The following is an 18,480-nucleotide window of genomic DNA, read 5'->3' on the forward strand; positions in this document are numbered from 1 at the left end:
TTACCGTCATTGACTTATGTCATGCATTCTTTTCAATCCCATTACATCCAGACAGCAAATTTATTTTCTCATTTGAATTCGACAGACATGTCTACGTCTGGAATTGTGTCCCTCAGGGGTACACAGAAAGCCCTTCGATTTTTAATCAGATTCTGAAAAAGTGCCTTGAAACTCTAATATTGCCCGGAAAATCAGTCCTGGTGCAATACATAGACGACCTCTTGGTGGCGTTTAAAAGTCGAAAAGACTGTGTGACTGACACAATTGCCTTGCTGAACCATTTAGGTGAAGGAGGACATAAAGTATCACCAGACAAACTACAGTTCCGTACCTCATCTGTAAAAATATCTGGGGCACCAGATAGAGAGAGGTATCAGGAAAGTTACCACAGACAGAATCAGAATAATTCGTAGCATGGAATTGCCCAATACCCAAAAAGAAATCAGAATGTTCCTTGGAGTTGTAGGATACTGTAGCCAGTGGATTGTGGGATTTCCAGTAACTGTGTATGTTCCGCATTCTGTTGTAATTTTGCTGACAAGAACAAAAACTCAGAATCTCTCTCCTAGTCGGCTGACTAAGTATGAGAGAATCCTTGTAGGTGCCGGAAACATGACAATTGCTAGATGTAATATTCTGAATCCAGCTACCTTACTGCCTAGTTCATTCGCAGCAGAAGTGAGGGAGGAAACTGAACATGATTGCATTGATTTGACCGAGTTTAGAACAAAACCACGCCCGACATAAAAGAAAACCCTCTGATTAATGAAGATTATGAGCTGTTTGTAGATGGCTCCTGCATGAGACATGAGGAAGGAGGCCTAAGCGCCGCCTACTCAGTGTGTACATTAGGAGGTCCAGTGGAAGCATCCTATTTACATGGAGTCAAGTCTGCACAAATAGCTGAATTGGTTGCATTGACAAAAGCCTGTACATTTGGGAGAAACTCAAAAATAACCATATATACTGATAGTCAGTATGGTTATGGGGTTGTGCATAACTTTGGCCAATTGTGGATGCAAAGGGAGTTCCTGACTTCTTCAGGCATCCCTATCAGAAATGGAAAATACGTACAGGATTTACTGGAATCAATCCAGTTACCAAAAGAATTGGCTGTGGTCAAGTGTGCTGCTCACAAATCTGGCGATGACAAAGTGACAGCAGGTAATCGGTATGCTGACCAGTTAGCCCAACATTATGCAAGATACCGAATAGCAATCAATATAAAGGTTGGGAGAAACGGAAACAGCTGCCAACTTATGATTCTAGAAGGAGTGAATACATGGGAGGAAGTGAGAGACTTACAGGACACAGCAGAGCCACAAGAAAAACAAAGGTGGAGAAACTTTGGTTGTCAGAGAAGGGCAGAAGATGGTGTCATTGTTTACTTGGATGGTATGCCTGTGTTGCCAGACTGTCTGCTTGCTCCTATGGCTAGGCTGATACATGGAGACACACATTTAGGCAGAGACGCCATGATTCGCATGTTTCGCCAGACCTGGTTCAATTCGAAATTCAGAAACGTAGCAGAGGCACTCTGCCAGAGGTGCTTGGTTTGTCATTAATTTAACCCAGGAAAGAAAACTGTAGTGTTACCAGGAAAGATTGGAAAGGCAGAAGGCCCTTTTATTAGACTACAACTTGACTTCATTCAGTTGCCCCCTTGTCGAGGAATGAAATACCTACTTGTCATTGTCTGCCTGTTTTCAAAATGGGTGGAAGCCTACCCTGCCCGTAGAAATGACAGCATCACGGTAGCCAAATTATTGCTTAGGGAACTAATACCTAGGTACGGATTCCCAGTCAGGATTGAATCAGACAGGGGAGGGCATTTTCAGAGAGAAATAATAAAACAAATCTGTGAAGCATTCAAAATCACGCAAAAACTGCCCTGTGCATATCGACCAGAGGCTTCTGGAGTGGTAGAACAGATAAATGGCCCAATCAAATCAAGATTGAGAAACATGTGTGAATACACTCAAATGGAATGGCCTGATGCGTTGCCACTTGTGTTGATGGGACTCAGAAGTATTCCAGACCGGAACACGGGCTTGAGTCCCCACGAAATACTGATGGGAAGAGCAATGCGGCAAGCATGGGTACCAGGATACAAACTGATAAGCATATCTGATGATTTGGTACTAGAGTACTGTAAAGAACTGGCTGACCAAGTGCGTTCTATCTCTCACCAGGTTGGGGGAGACGCCGTCGCCAGGCCAACGACTCCAGCACATGACCTGAATCCAGGTGACTGGGTCGTAATAAAGAAACATACTCGGAAAAGTTGCCTTGCACCAAGGTGGGGAAAGCCAGGACAGGTGATCCTGGTTACCACCACAGCTGTAAAGTGTGCAGGAGTACCTCGCTGGATCCATAACAGCCATACGAAGAAAGTGACTGAACCTGAAGAAACTGAAGCAGAAGGTTGTGCAGCTGAGGGGTCCCAAGATATCGGTCCTGAAGTAGCTGATGAAGACCAACCGAGCTCCAGTCAAGAAGATTGGGTCCCAATAGTCGACCTGACTATAGATCCTGTGAGAACCAGAAGACAGATTTATCTAGATAGACAGTGGGATAGTGAGGACGAGACAGGTGAAGAAGAAGGTACTCAGATCATTGAAATCCAAGTCAAATCTGATTCTGAGGAGGACCAGATAGGAAGAGAACAGGTAATTGACACTCCACTAAGAACTCCTGAGCCAGAAGAGGGACAGATAGAAATTAGGGCGGAGGTTCAAGCAGAAGAAAATCAAGGGTTCGAAGTGCTTGAACAGGATCAGATAGGACTAGACAATTGTGTTCAGGAAGAAGAAATAGAAACAGATCAATGCCAAAATCAGCATATACCTGAACAAGGCCAGTTTAGTAACCAGGCAGAAGAAACTGATGAAAGACCTGGACCTCGTCAGTTAGGGAGAAATACTGAAGACGAACTTGATCCAAATGTGCCACAACTGAACGAAAATAAAAGAGTGTTTGAAGAAAATCAAGATACAGTGCCAGTTAAAAGACTCAGAAAAGGTGACTCAGTACCTAGATTTGTGAAAAGACTGAGATTGATATTAAAGACAGTAAACGAAGAATCTGAACAAGTAAATGAGGTCTCGAGTCAAACTGACCCAGTAGTGACAAAGGCAAAGAGAAGAAGTGCTCGTATAAAGAAATTGAACAACAAGTACCCGAGTCCAGAGTGGACTTATTTTGTGTTGGAGGAATTTGAGAATTTGGAAATAAGTGACGAAAGGGATGAAGAATTGATTACTGACCAGACCAGTGAAGAAGCGAAACCCACTTGAAGAGTTACCTCGAGTAAGCAAGCTCTGCAAAGTTACAAAGAGGGGTTGAAGCTTCTTTTGAGTCAAAATGTCTGATTCTTCTGTGAATGGGAGACCGAGACGAAGTTGTTTAAAAACATGCTGCGAAGTATGTTTATGTAGTGTAGCAATAGTACTGATACTTTGGATAGGACTAACAATAGCTATTCCTTCTATGATGAGTAAAAACCCAAGTCTATTCCCAAATAATAACCTACCAGACGATACTGTAGAATCACACACTAGAAATACACCACAAAGAGTAGATACACTAGACAGATGTCAAGGATTCCTGACATGCGAGAGGAGGAAACGGTAACCAGCGGAAACGGACTACATCTCCCAGGATGCTTAGCGGTTGAGAGGTTATGTAAATCGGAGAGCCGTTACATAACTCAAGGAAACCACGCCCTTATGTAATCGGGAGAGCCGTTACATAACTCAAGGAAACCACGCCCTTATGTAATCGGGAGAAACGTTACATAAACTCAAGGAAGACACGCCCTATAAAGGGAGGAACCTGGAGGTACAACGCTGTCGGATATTGTGTTTTCACCGACGTACCTGCTTCGTGAAGGGCAGCGTTCCGGAGTGGTGCTCCAGACAGACAAGAACGGAGGTAGGTTGAGTCGTTACTCCCTGGGCCGTGTCTTGTCCAACTGCAACCTGTTACTGACCCGGAAGCTCTACCGGACAACCATTGAGCTCCGCTCTGACTCGGCTGAGTCAAGGCGCTTGGGTGTTTGAGCTGGTAGGAGTCGTAGCTCCCAGCCAGACACGAGATACAAGGACTACCAGCTGTAACGCACACCAGGAGGTGTTTGCCGCGTTACAGGCTTGGGCGTCCATAGGATCGATCGAGCTGCTGCTCTCGGTTCTGTCCCCTTGTTGTGATTTGGGTATCGGTGACGCATCACCCGGAGGTGACTCCGCGTCCCGGTGCAGTCCGAGGAAGAGGTTGAGCGGCTGCTCCCTTCAGGTAGAGACCCCGGCTGGGTGTTTCCCTGTCTCCTCGTTTCCCCCCCCCATCACTCTTCGAGCCCCGCACAGCATACCGAGTGGCATTGCCGGCCATTTCGTTTCCTGTCCTCTGTTGGCATACGCCGGGATCGGTGTATTTGCAGAGGACGGTGAAGACCATCATCCGTGCTGTGGGCTGGTAACGTAGATGGACTGGAGACCTCCAGTGACTATATCTTTTGGTTACTCTTTGTATTCTTTGAGCCTTTATTAAAGTATCTAAGCATACACAAGTGGTTGCGTCCTCATTAACGTGTTGTTTACCGATCCTGAGACGTTCAGGACGTTACAAAATATCCGACCATTCTCTACACTAACTGTCTCCTGGTCGATAAACAGACATGGCAACCCTTGATGATGTGCTGGCTGCATTGGCGGCCGTGCAAGTTGAATTGGCAGCATCTAGACAAGAAACAGCCGATGTTAAGGCCAGACTGGATGCTATACAGTTGGACCCGCTCACGCCCAGCTCCTCCCTCACGAACCAAAACCCTGCGGTAGTAGTGGAAATGCCGGTCGCCGTACCCTTGGCAGCACCAGAAAGATACAATGGGGACCCCAACACAGTGCAGGTATTCCTCACTCAAGTGGCACTGCATCTGTCGTGCAAACCGAAGGCGTTCCCCACGAGTCAGTCTCGGGTGGCTTTCCTTATTTCTTACTTGGCTGGAAACGCGGCACAGTGGGCCGTACCTCTGGTGAGCAGGGACGACCCCATCTTGTGTGATTGGGGTGCTTTCCGCGAAGAATTCCTGAAGGTTTTTGACCGAAGGGCTGACTCGTACACGGCGGACCGGGAAATGCTTGAGTTAAGACAGGGATCCAACGACCTGGTACAATATCTCAACGCGTTCCGTAGGTTGGTTGCGGAAACCAAGTGGCCTGTTGCTAAACAAACGGCGCTCTTCCATCAAGGGCTGTGCGATGAGCTCAAGGACGCCGTGGCTCATATTGACCCTCAACCCAAGACATGTGAAGGCCTTATCAACCTCGTCTTACGGTTGGACCATAGGCTAAGCGAAAGAAAGGGGAGAAAAGGAAAGGCCCTTCCATCGTATGCGACGGTGGGAAGTCCTGAAACATCCACCACAGCCAAGGGGGAACCCATGGACATTGGCGCTATACGAGCGAGTCTCACAGCCACAGAGAAAGAATCACGCCGTAAACAAGGATTGTGCCTATATTGTGGCAAAAAAGGCCACTACGTACGTGAATGCCCTGCCAAGCCGAAGACGTCACGTTATCGGACCAACCGGTCGGTAACAGCCGTAGTGGACGTACCGGCGGAAAACTAGAGGACTCCCAGACCAATGAAGGGGCATCTCGGAGTCACTCATCCATCCCTTCTCTTTCCAACTCGGTCACCAAAGGGCAACGACACCTGTTTCTCACAGTGCACGTGGGAGTGCACGACCAGTGGATACCCGTTGTGGCCATGGTGGATTCAGGGGCCACGGGCATGTTTATGGACTACAAAGAGGCATGCAGGCTAGGACTAGTGCTTATTCCCAAAGCAGTACCCGAAGACGTCTATGCAGTGGACGGAAGGCGATTGGTGACAGGGCCCATCGGGCAGCACACGGGGGCCATCCCGGTGAAATATGGGAGGAACCATTTGGAAAACATTGATTTTAACATCATCCGAGCACCCCAATACGGGGTCATATTGGGATTGCCGTGGCTACAGAAACACAACCCCTCGGTGGATTGGCCAACGCATCGCATCGAAATGACGTCACCATATTGCACCCTGCATTGTGGCATACGACCGGAACCCATTGACGCAGGAAATAGCGGGAGTCAGACGGTGGCTACAGCGGCAGAGAAAGACGTGGCTCTCCCCCAAGCTTATCACAGTTTCGAGGACGTGTTTGATGAGGTGAAGGCCGAAGTGCTACCGCCACATAGACAGTTTGACTGCCAGATCGACCTGGTGCCGGGGGCCAGCGTTCCCAGTGGCAGGCTGTATGCCCTGACAGAGCCTGAAAACGTGCATCTCCGGGGGTATCTGGATAAACTCCTCAAACTAGGATTCATCCGTCCGTCCAAATCTCCGGCCGCCTCGCCGCTCTTCTTCATCCCGAAGGCCAATGGGGAGCTGAGGGCCTGTGTGGACTTTAGGGCGTTAAATGCGATAACAATAAAAAACAGGTACCCCTTACCCCTCATCAGTGTACTTCTGGAACAAGTCAAGAAAGCACGTATCTACACCAAGTTGGATCTGAAAGGGGCATACCATCTGGTGCGCATGAGAGACGGAGACGAGTGGAAGACCGCCTTTAAGACCAGGTTCGGCCTATTTGAGTACCTCGTCATGCCGTTCGGACTGTGCAACGCCCCGGCTGCCTTTCAGTACTTTCTGAATGAGGTATTCAGGGAGGTGTTGGATATATACGTGGTTGTATATATCGACGACATCCTCATCTATTCGTCCAGTGTGGAGGAGCACGTACACCACGTCAAAGCAGTGCTCCAAAAACTCAGGGAGAATATGCTGTTTTGTAAACTCAGCAAGTGTGACTTCCACGTCACATCGGTGGAGTTCCTCGGAGTGATGCTGAGTCCGGAGGGTCAGGAGATGGCGGAACGCAAGATCAAGGCAGTTAAAGAGTGGCCGGTGCCTCAAAGCGTGAAAGACGTCCAAAGTTTCATTGGGTTCGCCAACTTTTACAGGCGGTTTATTGATGGATTTTCGGGATTGGTGGCCCCAATCACTCAGCTACTGAGGAAGTCTAAGGAGTTTGTCTGGTCCCCTGAAGCGAACGCAGCATTTGAGGCCCTGAAAAGAGCCTTTGGTAAAGCACCGGTGTTGGCTCACCCCGATCCGGATCTCCCCTACGTGGTGGAAGCGGACGCTTCGGATGTGGCACTGGGGGCTATTCTGTCCCAACGCAACCACGACACAGGGGTGCTTCATCCCGTTGCATACATGTCCCGCAAGCTCAACGACGCCGAACGCAATTACCACATTGCAGAGAAGGAGCTTCTCGCAATCAAGGACGCCTTCACCGAATGGAGGCATTGGTTGATGGGGGCACGACATGTGGTATCGGTGTATACGGACCATAGGAACCTACAGTTCATGACGGCCACAAGACACCTGTCTCCCAGGCAGTTGAGGTGGATGATCTTCTTTGCGGGGTTCAACTTCCGCATCACATATCGGCCTGGGACGGAAAACAGGAAGGCAGACGCCCTGTCACGTCAATCAGCAGTTAAGGAACCATTGCCTGCGAACGAGCATTCCATCATTTCCCCGAGAATGATATTGGGGGTGATCCAGCCGGACACGTTCCTGAGGGGAATAAGGAGAGGGATCAGGTCATTTGCATGGCGGAGGTGGCTCCTCAGTCACAGAGAATGGCAGCTGAAGGACGGGATACCCCTGAAGGGCAGGTGCCTGTTGATACCCACGCCTAGGCTAAGGAAACAAGCATTCATATGGTGCCACGACTCTCCATGCGCAGGTCATTTGGGCTTTGAAAAGACGGTGGCTAGCATGGGACGGCATTTCTGGTGGCCAACCATGAGAGTGGATGTCAGGAGGTGGGGACAGGAGTGTTCTACGTGTGCTACCATGAAGGCCGATCATGGCCGAACCCAAGGGCTCTTACATCCACTTCCGACCCCGGATAGACCATGGGATAGCATATCACTGGACTTCGTGGTGGGCCTACCGGCAGACCAGGGGATGACGGCGATACTGGTGGTGGTGGACTACTTGACAAAAATGGGGCACTTCATCCCCTGCAAGAGAGTCCCTACGGCCGGGGAATTGGCGTCACTACTCCTTAAGAATGTGGTACGACTGCATGGATTACCTGGGGTGATCGTGTCGGACCGGGGGTCACAGTTTACTGCACTATTCTGGAAGACATGGTGCACTGCGTTGCACGTCAAGACCGCCCTGTCCACCAGCTACCACCCACAAACGGACGGCCAAACCGAGCGCCTGAACCAAACGCTCAAACAGTATCTACGGTGTTTTGTGGACCAGGGCAGGGAAGAATGGGTCGACTTACTATGGGTTGCAGAAATAGCCTACAACAACGCCACTCACAGCTCCACACAGTCATCTCCGTTCTATAGCAACTATGGCCACCATCCCAGGTTCTTGCCGTTTCTACATCCGTTCAGAGAGGACAGGATTCCCGCCACAGCGGACAGGGTGGCACACATTAAAGACACGTTGATGCGCTCAAGGGCTGTCCTGATCGAGGCCAAGAGAAGATACAAGGCTGCGGCAGACAGGAAGAGAAGGCCCGGGCCGCTGTACAGCACTGGAGACTACGTCTGGATATCCACAAGGAACATGAGGTTTCGAAAGAACAGTGTGTTCCATCCCAAGTACATGGGCCCCTATCGAATTACCAAGTGTATGGGTCCAGTGAACGTAAAGGTGTGTTTGCCCCAGTCGTTGCGGATACACCCTGTCTTTCATATATCACTGCTCAAACCAGCACCCTCCAAGCCGTCTGGGACACCTAGGCCGGTATGCGTGGAGTCAGAGGTGGAGTATGAGGTGTCGGGCATACTGGCGTCCAAATGGCGCAAGGGGAAGCTGTGGTACCTGGTTGCGTGGAAAGGCTATGGCCCGGAGGAGCAATCATGGGAACCGGCTGAAGGGGTTCATGCTCCGCGCTTGGTTTCCTTGTTCCATCGACGTTTTCCTGCCAGTGCTGGCCCCGTGGGGAGCCGCTGAGAGGGAGGATGTACTGTCAAGGATTCCTGACATGCGAGAGGAGGAAACGGTAACCAGCGGAAACGGACTACATCTCCCAGGATGCTTAGCGGTTGAGAGGTTATGTAAATCGGAGAGCCGTTACATAACTCAAGGAAACCACGCCCTTATGTAATCGGGAGAGCCGTTACATAACTCAAGGAAACCACGCCCTTATGTAATCGGGAGAAACGTTACATAAACTCAAGGAAGACACGCCCTATAAAGGGAGGAACCTGGAGGTACAACGCTGTCGGATATTGTGTTTTCACCGACGTACCTGCTTCGTGAAGGGCAGCGTTCCGGAGTGGTGCTCCAGACAGACAAGAACGGAGGTAGGTTGAGTCGTTACTCCCTGGGCCGTGTCTTGTCCAACTGCAACCTGTTACTGACCCGGAAGCTCTACCGGACAACCATTGAGCTCCGCTCTGACTCGGCTGAGTCAAGGCGCTTGGGTGTTTGAGCTGGTAGGAGTCGTAGCTCCCAGCCAGACACGAGATACAAGGACTACCAGCTGTAACGCACACCAGGAGGTGTTTGCCGCGTTACAGGCTTGGGCGTCCATAGGATCGATCGAGCTGCTGCTCTCGGTTCTGTCCCCTTGTTGTGATTTGGGTATCGGTGACGCATCACCCGGAGGTGACTCCGCGTCCCGGTGCAGTCCGAGGAAGAGGTTGAGCGGCTGCTCCCTTCAGGTAGAGACCCCGGCTGGGTGTTTCCCTGTCTCCTCGTTTCCCCCCCCATCACTCTTCGAGCCCCGCACAGCATACCGAGTGGCATTGCCGGCCATTTCGTTTCCTGTCCTCTGTTGGCATACGCCGGGATCGGTGTATTTGCAGAGGACGGTGAAGACCATCATCCGTGCTGTGGGCTGGTAACGTAGATGGACTGGAGACCTCCAGTGACTATATCTTTTGGTTACTCTTTGTATTCTTTGAGCCTTTATTAAAGTATCTAAGCATACACAAGTGGTTGCGTCCTCATTAACGTGTTGTTTACCGATCCTGAGACGTTCAGGACGTTACAACAGACCACTTAGCCTTAAGCAAACAAAGTTAGATTTAAAAGCACCAGATGAGGAAGGATTACATTTCAATAAGATCAAGAACAAAACTCATTTAAATGTTTTCGCAAACCTGTTAGTACATTATGTAGAAGCTATGGAAATAGATGATTGTTATGTCTGCATGAAGCTGCCCACTTCAGTAGCTGAAGGTGTGACTTACCACCACTTGCCCTTAACCTATGGAATTTCCTGTAGCATTCTAACTAGTTTATTTTGTAGAAGAGGACCTTTACAGTATTAATTTTCAAATGTTGATGTGACATTTTCGGAACTTCCTGTCCGAAGAAACCTGAACCCTGTACATACAACTAGAGATGTAGCAAAATACATGAGTGATTATTTTCTAACTGTAGGTAAAATAAATGTAGATAACACACACAAAGATAACTTGACCTGTTCATTACACGAAAAAGAAAAGGAGTTTTTAAATATGGTAGAGAAAAGAAGAGAAAGTTTCCAAAAGAAAGCCAAAGACAAGAATCAGAAAATTCCTAAATGGGCTGAGAGCATAGGGAGCACCTCTAATGGTGGAGCTAATGCTGCCATGTTGCTGGATTTCGAAAAGAAAGGGAAACTTTGTCTTCATAGGGAAAAGACTAGTTACTATAATAACATATTCATTGGTTCCAGTGAATGCGAACATAATTACAAGGTAATTGGGGGTTGGGGTTTCAAAGATGGGTCAGAGCCTATGTTTCCTGAAATTTATTTTATATGTGGAAATAAGGCTTATTTCAAATTGCCCGACCATTGGTACAGAAGCTGTTACTTTGGTATTGTCTTTCCAAAGATATACCATGTAGGGAAAGTCACTGGAAGCACTGAAAAGACTAATGAATTAGTACGTAGTAAACGAGAAAGTGTTGCTGAAATAGTAGGCGATATTTTTAGTGCAATGATACCTACAGTGGGAGTGGCTCTGAACACACACAAAATTGGCAAATTGTCAACAGTAGTGGATCAGTTATCTACTGACACTGCTGGAGGTTTCCTGATGGTCAATACCAAAGTGGTTGCGATCAGATCTATGGTTTTACAAAATCGACTTGCTCTTGACACCCTATTGGCAAAAGAGGGCGGAGTCTGCCGAATGTTGAAAGCGCAACATTGTTGCACTTACATACCTGACAAAAGTGTGGAGATCAAAGGGTATGTGAGGAACATTACAAATTTGGAAAAAGAGCTCAAACCACTTGAGGTTGACAGTGCATGGAAGAGACTTACTGATGGTCTCTCTGCTGTAGGTCATTGGTTTTCTAACTTAGGTAAAAGTCTTTTGAGTAAAGTACTGATGCCAATTGCGGGAATAGGTTTAGCAGTATTCATCATAATAATCTGCTGCAAATGTCGAAAACACCAAAAGAAATACACTGTGAACAAGAGAGGAGTGAAACGAAATGTGGATGGACTTGAATTAGAAGAACTAAATAATCAGATTTATAAAAGGGTGAAAAATTCTCACCCTAATAAAGAGACTGAGAAAAAGCTGAATAGAATGTTTGAAGAGATTGAATTGGGGAAAATGTGAAAAGTTGGCATTTTGTTCCATTAATTTATGATGATATAAAATATCATCAAAGAGGGGATTGATGGAGCAAGGAATCGCACATAAAGCGACTTGCTTGTAATCATGAACCTCGAATAACCTTAATGAACTAAATCAACCTGTTTGTCTTATTAATTTCCCCTTTATTCTTACATTTGGGTGTCCCAGAGACGCTTGCCTATGTGTTTACTAAACCTAATATGCTTGCAACCTAAAATGGCTGCTGCTACGCGGGAATTTCTTCTGCGCATGCGTCGGTCATACCCATGTGACCTGAGGTACTCGCAGTTCTGGGGGGAAACCTTTGCACTTGCGCAGTAGCAATAAGATGGCTGCTTTGTGTTCTCACATGCCCGAAGCTTACACTGCAGCTTTTGCTATGCTGTTTTGTTTGCATTAATCCTAATGCTATATTATTATAAAGTAATGGGAGTAATATAGGGATTCATGGTATACAGTGCATTCATTTTTTCTGTGCTCTAAAACTGTTTCCATTTACTTTTCATGTATCGTAATCCTTGGGCCTGAGGGATGGGAATACTCCATGTTGAACTGCCTTTCTGCGCATGACAGTCTTTCACCAGAGGATGAACTCTGTGACATTGAACGTGCGCCAACCCAGAGGTCTCAGCCAAGATGTGCCTGGGAAGATGCACCTTCGCCTAGTAGAAGAAGCCGAATTGTACTAAATGTAATACATTGTCATGTTTGTTAAATTCACCATTGTTATGTGTGGGAAACATGTCATGGGAACCCGAAATTCAATTGGCGGGTATGAAAGATTCAAATGAGGGGCTTGAGAAAGTCAAATCCTAGGAGGTGTGATGACCTGTCCTTTCTTTGGACCAATCGAAATTGGGGATTCTTACACTTGCAACATTTGGGGGGTGGAACACTGACCCCAAAACAGTATAACTAGCCTAGGTTTACCTAGAGAAATTGTCCGACTTGTCCGAATAGCTGACCTGTCACTGACCCAACGCACTCAATAGCTGATCGAGAAACAGAGGTGCTGCGGAGCACTCTGTCAGACTGACTCACAGACCCATTTGTGGTTTTGAGAACCTTAAGTGCTGGCGAAGCACTTTGCTGGGGAATTCGAGAACCCAATAGGGGTTTTGACTGATAGCTGCAGAGAAGGGGTAGCGCAGGCGTTGCAACTGAACTGTGGGTGCTGGTCTCAACTTTGGTGGTCCTGTCCTGATCCTAATCTGGTTTTCCTGGTTTGGGTCTCCATTCTGCACCTGCTGGCCTACTGGCGACTGCATTCCTTCGGGTTCCTTCTGTCCTTAACTGACCGGTGGCCAGGGTTGGTCTCCACACCGTGCTAGGTAAATATAAATCTGTGAGGGAAACAAATCTGCGTCCTTTCTCCTTTATCCTTACTGAAATCTTGCTAAAATTGTAATTGCATATGTTCCTTTTCTTACCTTCCCTTTTTATAATTACTGAAATCGTGAAAGTGCCTTCTATTAGCATGTTCCATTTTTTCCCTACCTTATAGGTTGGATATTAAAGTACTGTCTCTGAATAAATAGATGTTCCTTTTTCTTTACCTTCCCTTTACTGAACCCGAAAAGTCATTTCTGAATTATTAGCGTGTTCCTTTTTCTTACCCATCCTGTAGGAAACTATAAACTATAACAGTTTAGTATGCTCCACATGTTCCCGTCCTTTAGAACCACCTTCCTAAATAAAACTTCTACGAATTTATTATAGAATGTTCCCTGTTCTTACCTTCCCTTTAGACTTCTAAATGGTTGGCCTTATTTTGTTCCTACATGGATATACACTTTTTATGATCTTGGTTATTGATAGTTTACTCACTGTGAATTTCTTGCTTTCTGATCTTGATGAAGACTAGATAAAGGTTTTCAAAACTTCCTTGTGGTTTGGTGAACTACTTATCTTTTGCAGCTAGATCCCTGATCCATTGTGATCATAGGTACCCGTGACGAGGATTGGTAAGTCGGGTACATTTGGAATAAATACGAATGAACTAGGTTACTGGTAGTAGAGTGTAGGTTACCCGATTAATAAATATGGTGAATTGAATTTATGGGCCCAAATGTGCATCTGGTAAAATTATTATAGTCGGGTGACCTGCGCGCTCTATCACCCACACCTCCTGCAATTATGCAATTCCCGCAAACCATATTTTTGTAGTTGGGCAGGGGTGTAGTACATTTGATGTATATATTTATAATGAAGGAGTTTGAAATTCCCATTTATCGCAAAACTACCAGTCATTCGACAGCTCTCTTCCCACTCCTCGTCAGTCAGTGGTTGCAATAGACATTCATCCCATTTGGCTCGGGAAGTACTCAGCGCCGCACCCTCATCCAGCTGTGAAGCGCAATATAGTCGCGAAACCAATTTAGTTTTAGTCTGTGCCGTATAGAGCAACTGAAGAGCCCCCAACACGGGAGGTTCATCAGGGAAGGTAGTATACAAACTATGCACGGCCAATCTCAGTCTAGCTTATATGAATGTGGACATCACCTCATTCATCCCGTCTTTTAAAAAGTCCTGCAGCTTTATGAATAACCTGCCCACAAAGGTGTCCCCCATGGTGTGTATCCCAGCAGTTTGCAGCACCCTAAGGGCCCCAGCTTCACCCGAGACCGATATAGCATCATGATATAACAACGGCATAGCCGGAGCATACAGAGGTAAACGTTGCGCCCGCCTCCCCAACTCTTCCCAAGCCCAGGTTGTACATTTAACAGTGTCCACTTCGCCCAGCTCAAAGACTGTATGTGCATTTGCTATCATTGCCTTCAAAGGTAACGGATTCACCGCACCCGCCTCAAACTGCCACATGCGGCGTAAATGGAGGCGTGCTATGCCAATAATAGGCAAACTGCGCTTGTGCACAAAGTTAGTATAAGTGCATATCTGGCACCGAGAAGCCACCCATAGCATACGATTTCGTCAAAGTTTCCCAACTAACACGAGGTTTCTTGCCCCCGATACACGCGTGATTGATAATGATCGAAGTGTACCAAAAAAATTCTTTGTGAGATGGAGAGGCACATTCACGAACAAATATAAAAATTTGGGAAGCACCCCCATTTTAATTAAAGCAACCCGATCTGCAAACGTCAATGGCAAATGAATCCATCGAGTTACCTGATCTTCAAGTTTTGATATCGCCACCCCATAGTTAGCTCTGATAACCTCCTGCGGATCACTGTGGATCCATACACCAAGATATCACACCGGATCCGTAGCCCATTCCAAGGGATAATTCAAGACGAACGGAACCGTGCACTGGGTGAGCGAAAAAATAACGTATTTCCCACAGTTAATAGCCAGACTCGAGTACCATTCAAATTGGATGTATTCCCTTATAACCTGCCCCAAGTTTTTCACTGGTTCCCTCACGTACAGGACCATGTCATCGGCATACATGGAGACTACCAACAGCCTCTGATAAAACCTCAAAGCCGAAGCCACATGCCTCTGTCTTAGCACACACGCAAGCGGTTCTAATGCATGGGCAAAGATCAGGGGCGACAAGGGACATCCTTATCTAGTGCCCCGCCAGATTGAAAACACCTCTTAACACGCACCCTAGCTACGGGATCGGTGTATAGCAATTTTATCCAGTTCGTAAGGAAAAAAGGCACCCCCATCCTATTTAACAAGGCAAACATATAGGGCCACTCAATGGAATCAAACGCCTTGGCGGCGTCTAAGAGAACCGCTGTGGCCGGCAGGTCAGGTTTCAATAAATGCATAACAGCAAAAAGCGCCCTCAGATTGTGTGCCATGGAGCGAGTCGGGACAAAACCCGACTTGTCCGGAAGCACCATTACATTTAACAGCAGTCGCAACCGCGTCGCTAACACTTTTACCAATATTTTGACGTCCGTGTTCATAAGTGACAGCGGCCTGTATGACTCGCACCGATCCGGTGGTTTGCCCGGTTTCAGTAACGCCACTATCAACGCTTCTCTAAGGGAATCGGGTAAACGTTGTTGGTTGAACGCCTCAGAATACATGGCCGCCAGATGAGGGAGCAAGATATCTGCGTATTCTTTATAGAATTCAGACGGTAGACCGTCAGTTCCCGCAGCCTTACCATTGGGTAACGCGGAGATGGCCTCCTGAAGTTCCTCAGCTGTCAATGTATGCATCAAAAAATCCTGTTGACCCTTCGACAACCAGACCAACGCCACATCGTCTAAATACTCCGCAACTTCATCCTCGCTAGCTGTCCGCCGACTATCATAGATTTCCTTGTAATGGGTGACAAATTGCTCCACAATGCCAGCGGTGTCCGATATTACCTCATCTCCCACCGTTATACCCTGTACATTGCAATATTTGGCCCAGGGGGCAGTTATCCTCTCAGCCAGTTCACGGCCCGGCCTCCCCCCCTCACCATAGTAATGGGCTTTGCAGCGCCGTGCCAGATGCCACACTTCCTGGTCCGCCAAATCATTATATTCAGTTACGCGCGACCGTATGGCTGATAAGATGGTCGCATCCTGTGTCTCTGCATATTGCCTCTCCAATCCCCTCAATTCATGCTCCAATTTCCCCATAGAACCCCACAAAGATTTATGCACACCAGCCTGAAGGCCTATACAGGCCCCTCTGATAGTCACCTTAAAAGCCTCCCAGAGAGTACCCATACTCCACACCGAACCTACATTGTTGTCAAAATAATTCTCAATAGCCTTCCGTAAATCATCTCTAAAAACAGGATCTAACAAGGCAGATGGCTGCAACCTCCATCAAAAGGGCGCTGGGGCATAAGTAGGGAGGTGCAGATCAAGGATAACAGGCGCATGATCCAACAAAGTGCGGGGCAAGTGGGACACCCAAGAAATCCAGCCATTAACGTCATGCGTCGCTAGCCAAAAATCCAGCCGAGACCAAGTATTATGTGTGTACGAATAACAGGTCCCCTCCCTCAGTCCAGGATATCGTAATCGCCATACATCCTTAAGGCCTAAGTCACACAGTCCGTCTCGTACCGCCTGCGCAGCCTTCTTAGCAGTAACGCTAATCGCCGAATGCCTATCTATGTCCTTATCCAGCACAACATTAAAATCCCCACCACATAGGATCGCAGACGCCGGCAATGTATAAACCTTGTTCCAGATTATTTTATAAAATTCTGGGTCATCAACATTCGGACCGTAGACATTCACAATCGTGATCAATGTGCCTCACAGTCTTCACTGCACAATAATATACCTGCCCTCTCTATCGGTCTCCTCATGTGTAACTACAAATGGAATATTCTTTTTAATTAACATCATTACACCCCATGCATACGATGAATAAGAAGATGCAAAACGTACACCAGCCCATTTTTTGGCCACTGAGGTTGCCACACGTTCAGTAAGATGTATCTCCTGGAGAAGCGCCACATGTACATTGTGACGGTCTAGATATGCCAGCACTTGCCGAGTTTTTTTCTGATTATTCAACCCCCTGACATTCCATGTAAGCCAAGTAAATTTACCTGCTCCCTCCATTAACTTCCAAGCCAGTACAACATTCGGTGCATGGGATCAGCGGTCAGTCCATTAGATGCACTATAATAGCTACCATCCACACAAGCCGCACAGCCACACTGAAAAACAATGCTACAAATACCCGCCCCAACGTCAGCAGTGTATCGAATAGAACCCCATCTCCCCCCACCAACCCCTTACCCCCAAACACTCTGCACAGGTCCATAAAAAAGCGGGACCCAACACATGTTAAACCACCTGCGCAACCAACCATAGCAAGTGCACTTTCCAAACAAACCCCGTGCCCTTCCCCATACGCGGCCCTAACCAGCCCAATCCCCCCACCCACTTCAGCACCCCAACCATGCCAAAGCCATCCCAACCCCCAACTAATCCACCCCAGCCATCCCAACACAGTAAACAACAGTTGGGGAACACCCATGTGTGGGGAGCGCCGAGCCAATACACTCCTACGGAGCGCTTATGGATCTAGAATGCATCTCAAGCTCCAAACTATCGTGACAGAAATAACGTGATGCCCACCGTGACGCAGGAACATCCAACATATTGCAATATGGTTAAAGCTACATTTAGAACAACCCAGCATGTGCAGGGTCTGACAGTTCAATCTAATAGCACGCACATCCTGTCGCTAACAGTAGATATATCATATAACCAAGCAGGTTACAACAGGAAATGGGCCACCGGCGACGGGAACCCTCAAAGTGTACAAGTCACCCCTCCTGGAGGGCAGTGTGAGTGATGCAGGACCCTTTTGGTCAGCCAAATACCAGGCCCACAGGATAATTTTGAAAGGAAAAAGTTAGGGACCTGCAAATAGGAGGTACGCACCTAGAACCCAGTAGACAATAGTCGAAAGGCTCTACACCAAACAAAATGATTTGCCCAGCAATGCATCACCCCGGCTCATCATAGCTCCTAGAGAACTGTAATTAGAATAAGTACTGCAAGTATAACTGGAGATAAACATGATGTCCATAGTCATAGACAGAGTTTAACCATCATAGCAACAACGCCTAGGTCACAGGGCACATAGCTAATAAAGCAGTTAAAACCCATTGGATCATCAAAGGTCCCCACTACTCTTCGTCTTCAGGCATGACCATAGAGTCTCTCTTTTTCCGCTTCAACTGTTTGGCATGCTCCATAGCGGCTTTGGGGGAGGAGAAGATGTTACTGTCAGCAACTGTCCCTACCCGTAGCCGGGCCGGGTATAACATGGTATAGGGGACCACCTCAGACCTCAGAAACTGTTTGACATTGCTAAATTCTCGTTGGGCCGCCTGTACTGTGACAGTAAAATCAGGGAAAAAGGCCAG

Source organism: Lissotriton helveticus, chromosome 1_1, assembly GCF_964261635.1.
Source record: "Lissotriton helveticus chromosome 1_1, aLisHel1.1, whole genome shotgun sequence".
Classification (NCBI taxonomy): Eukaryota; Metazoa; Chordata; class Amphibia; order Caudata; family Salamandridae; genus Lissotriton; species Lissotriton helveticus.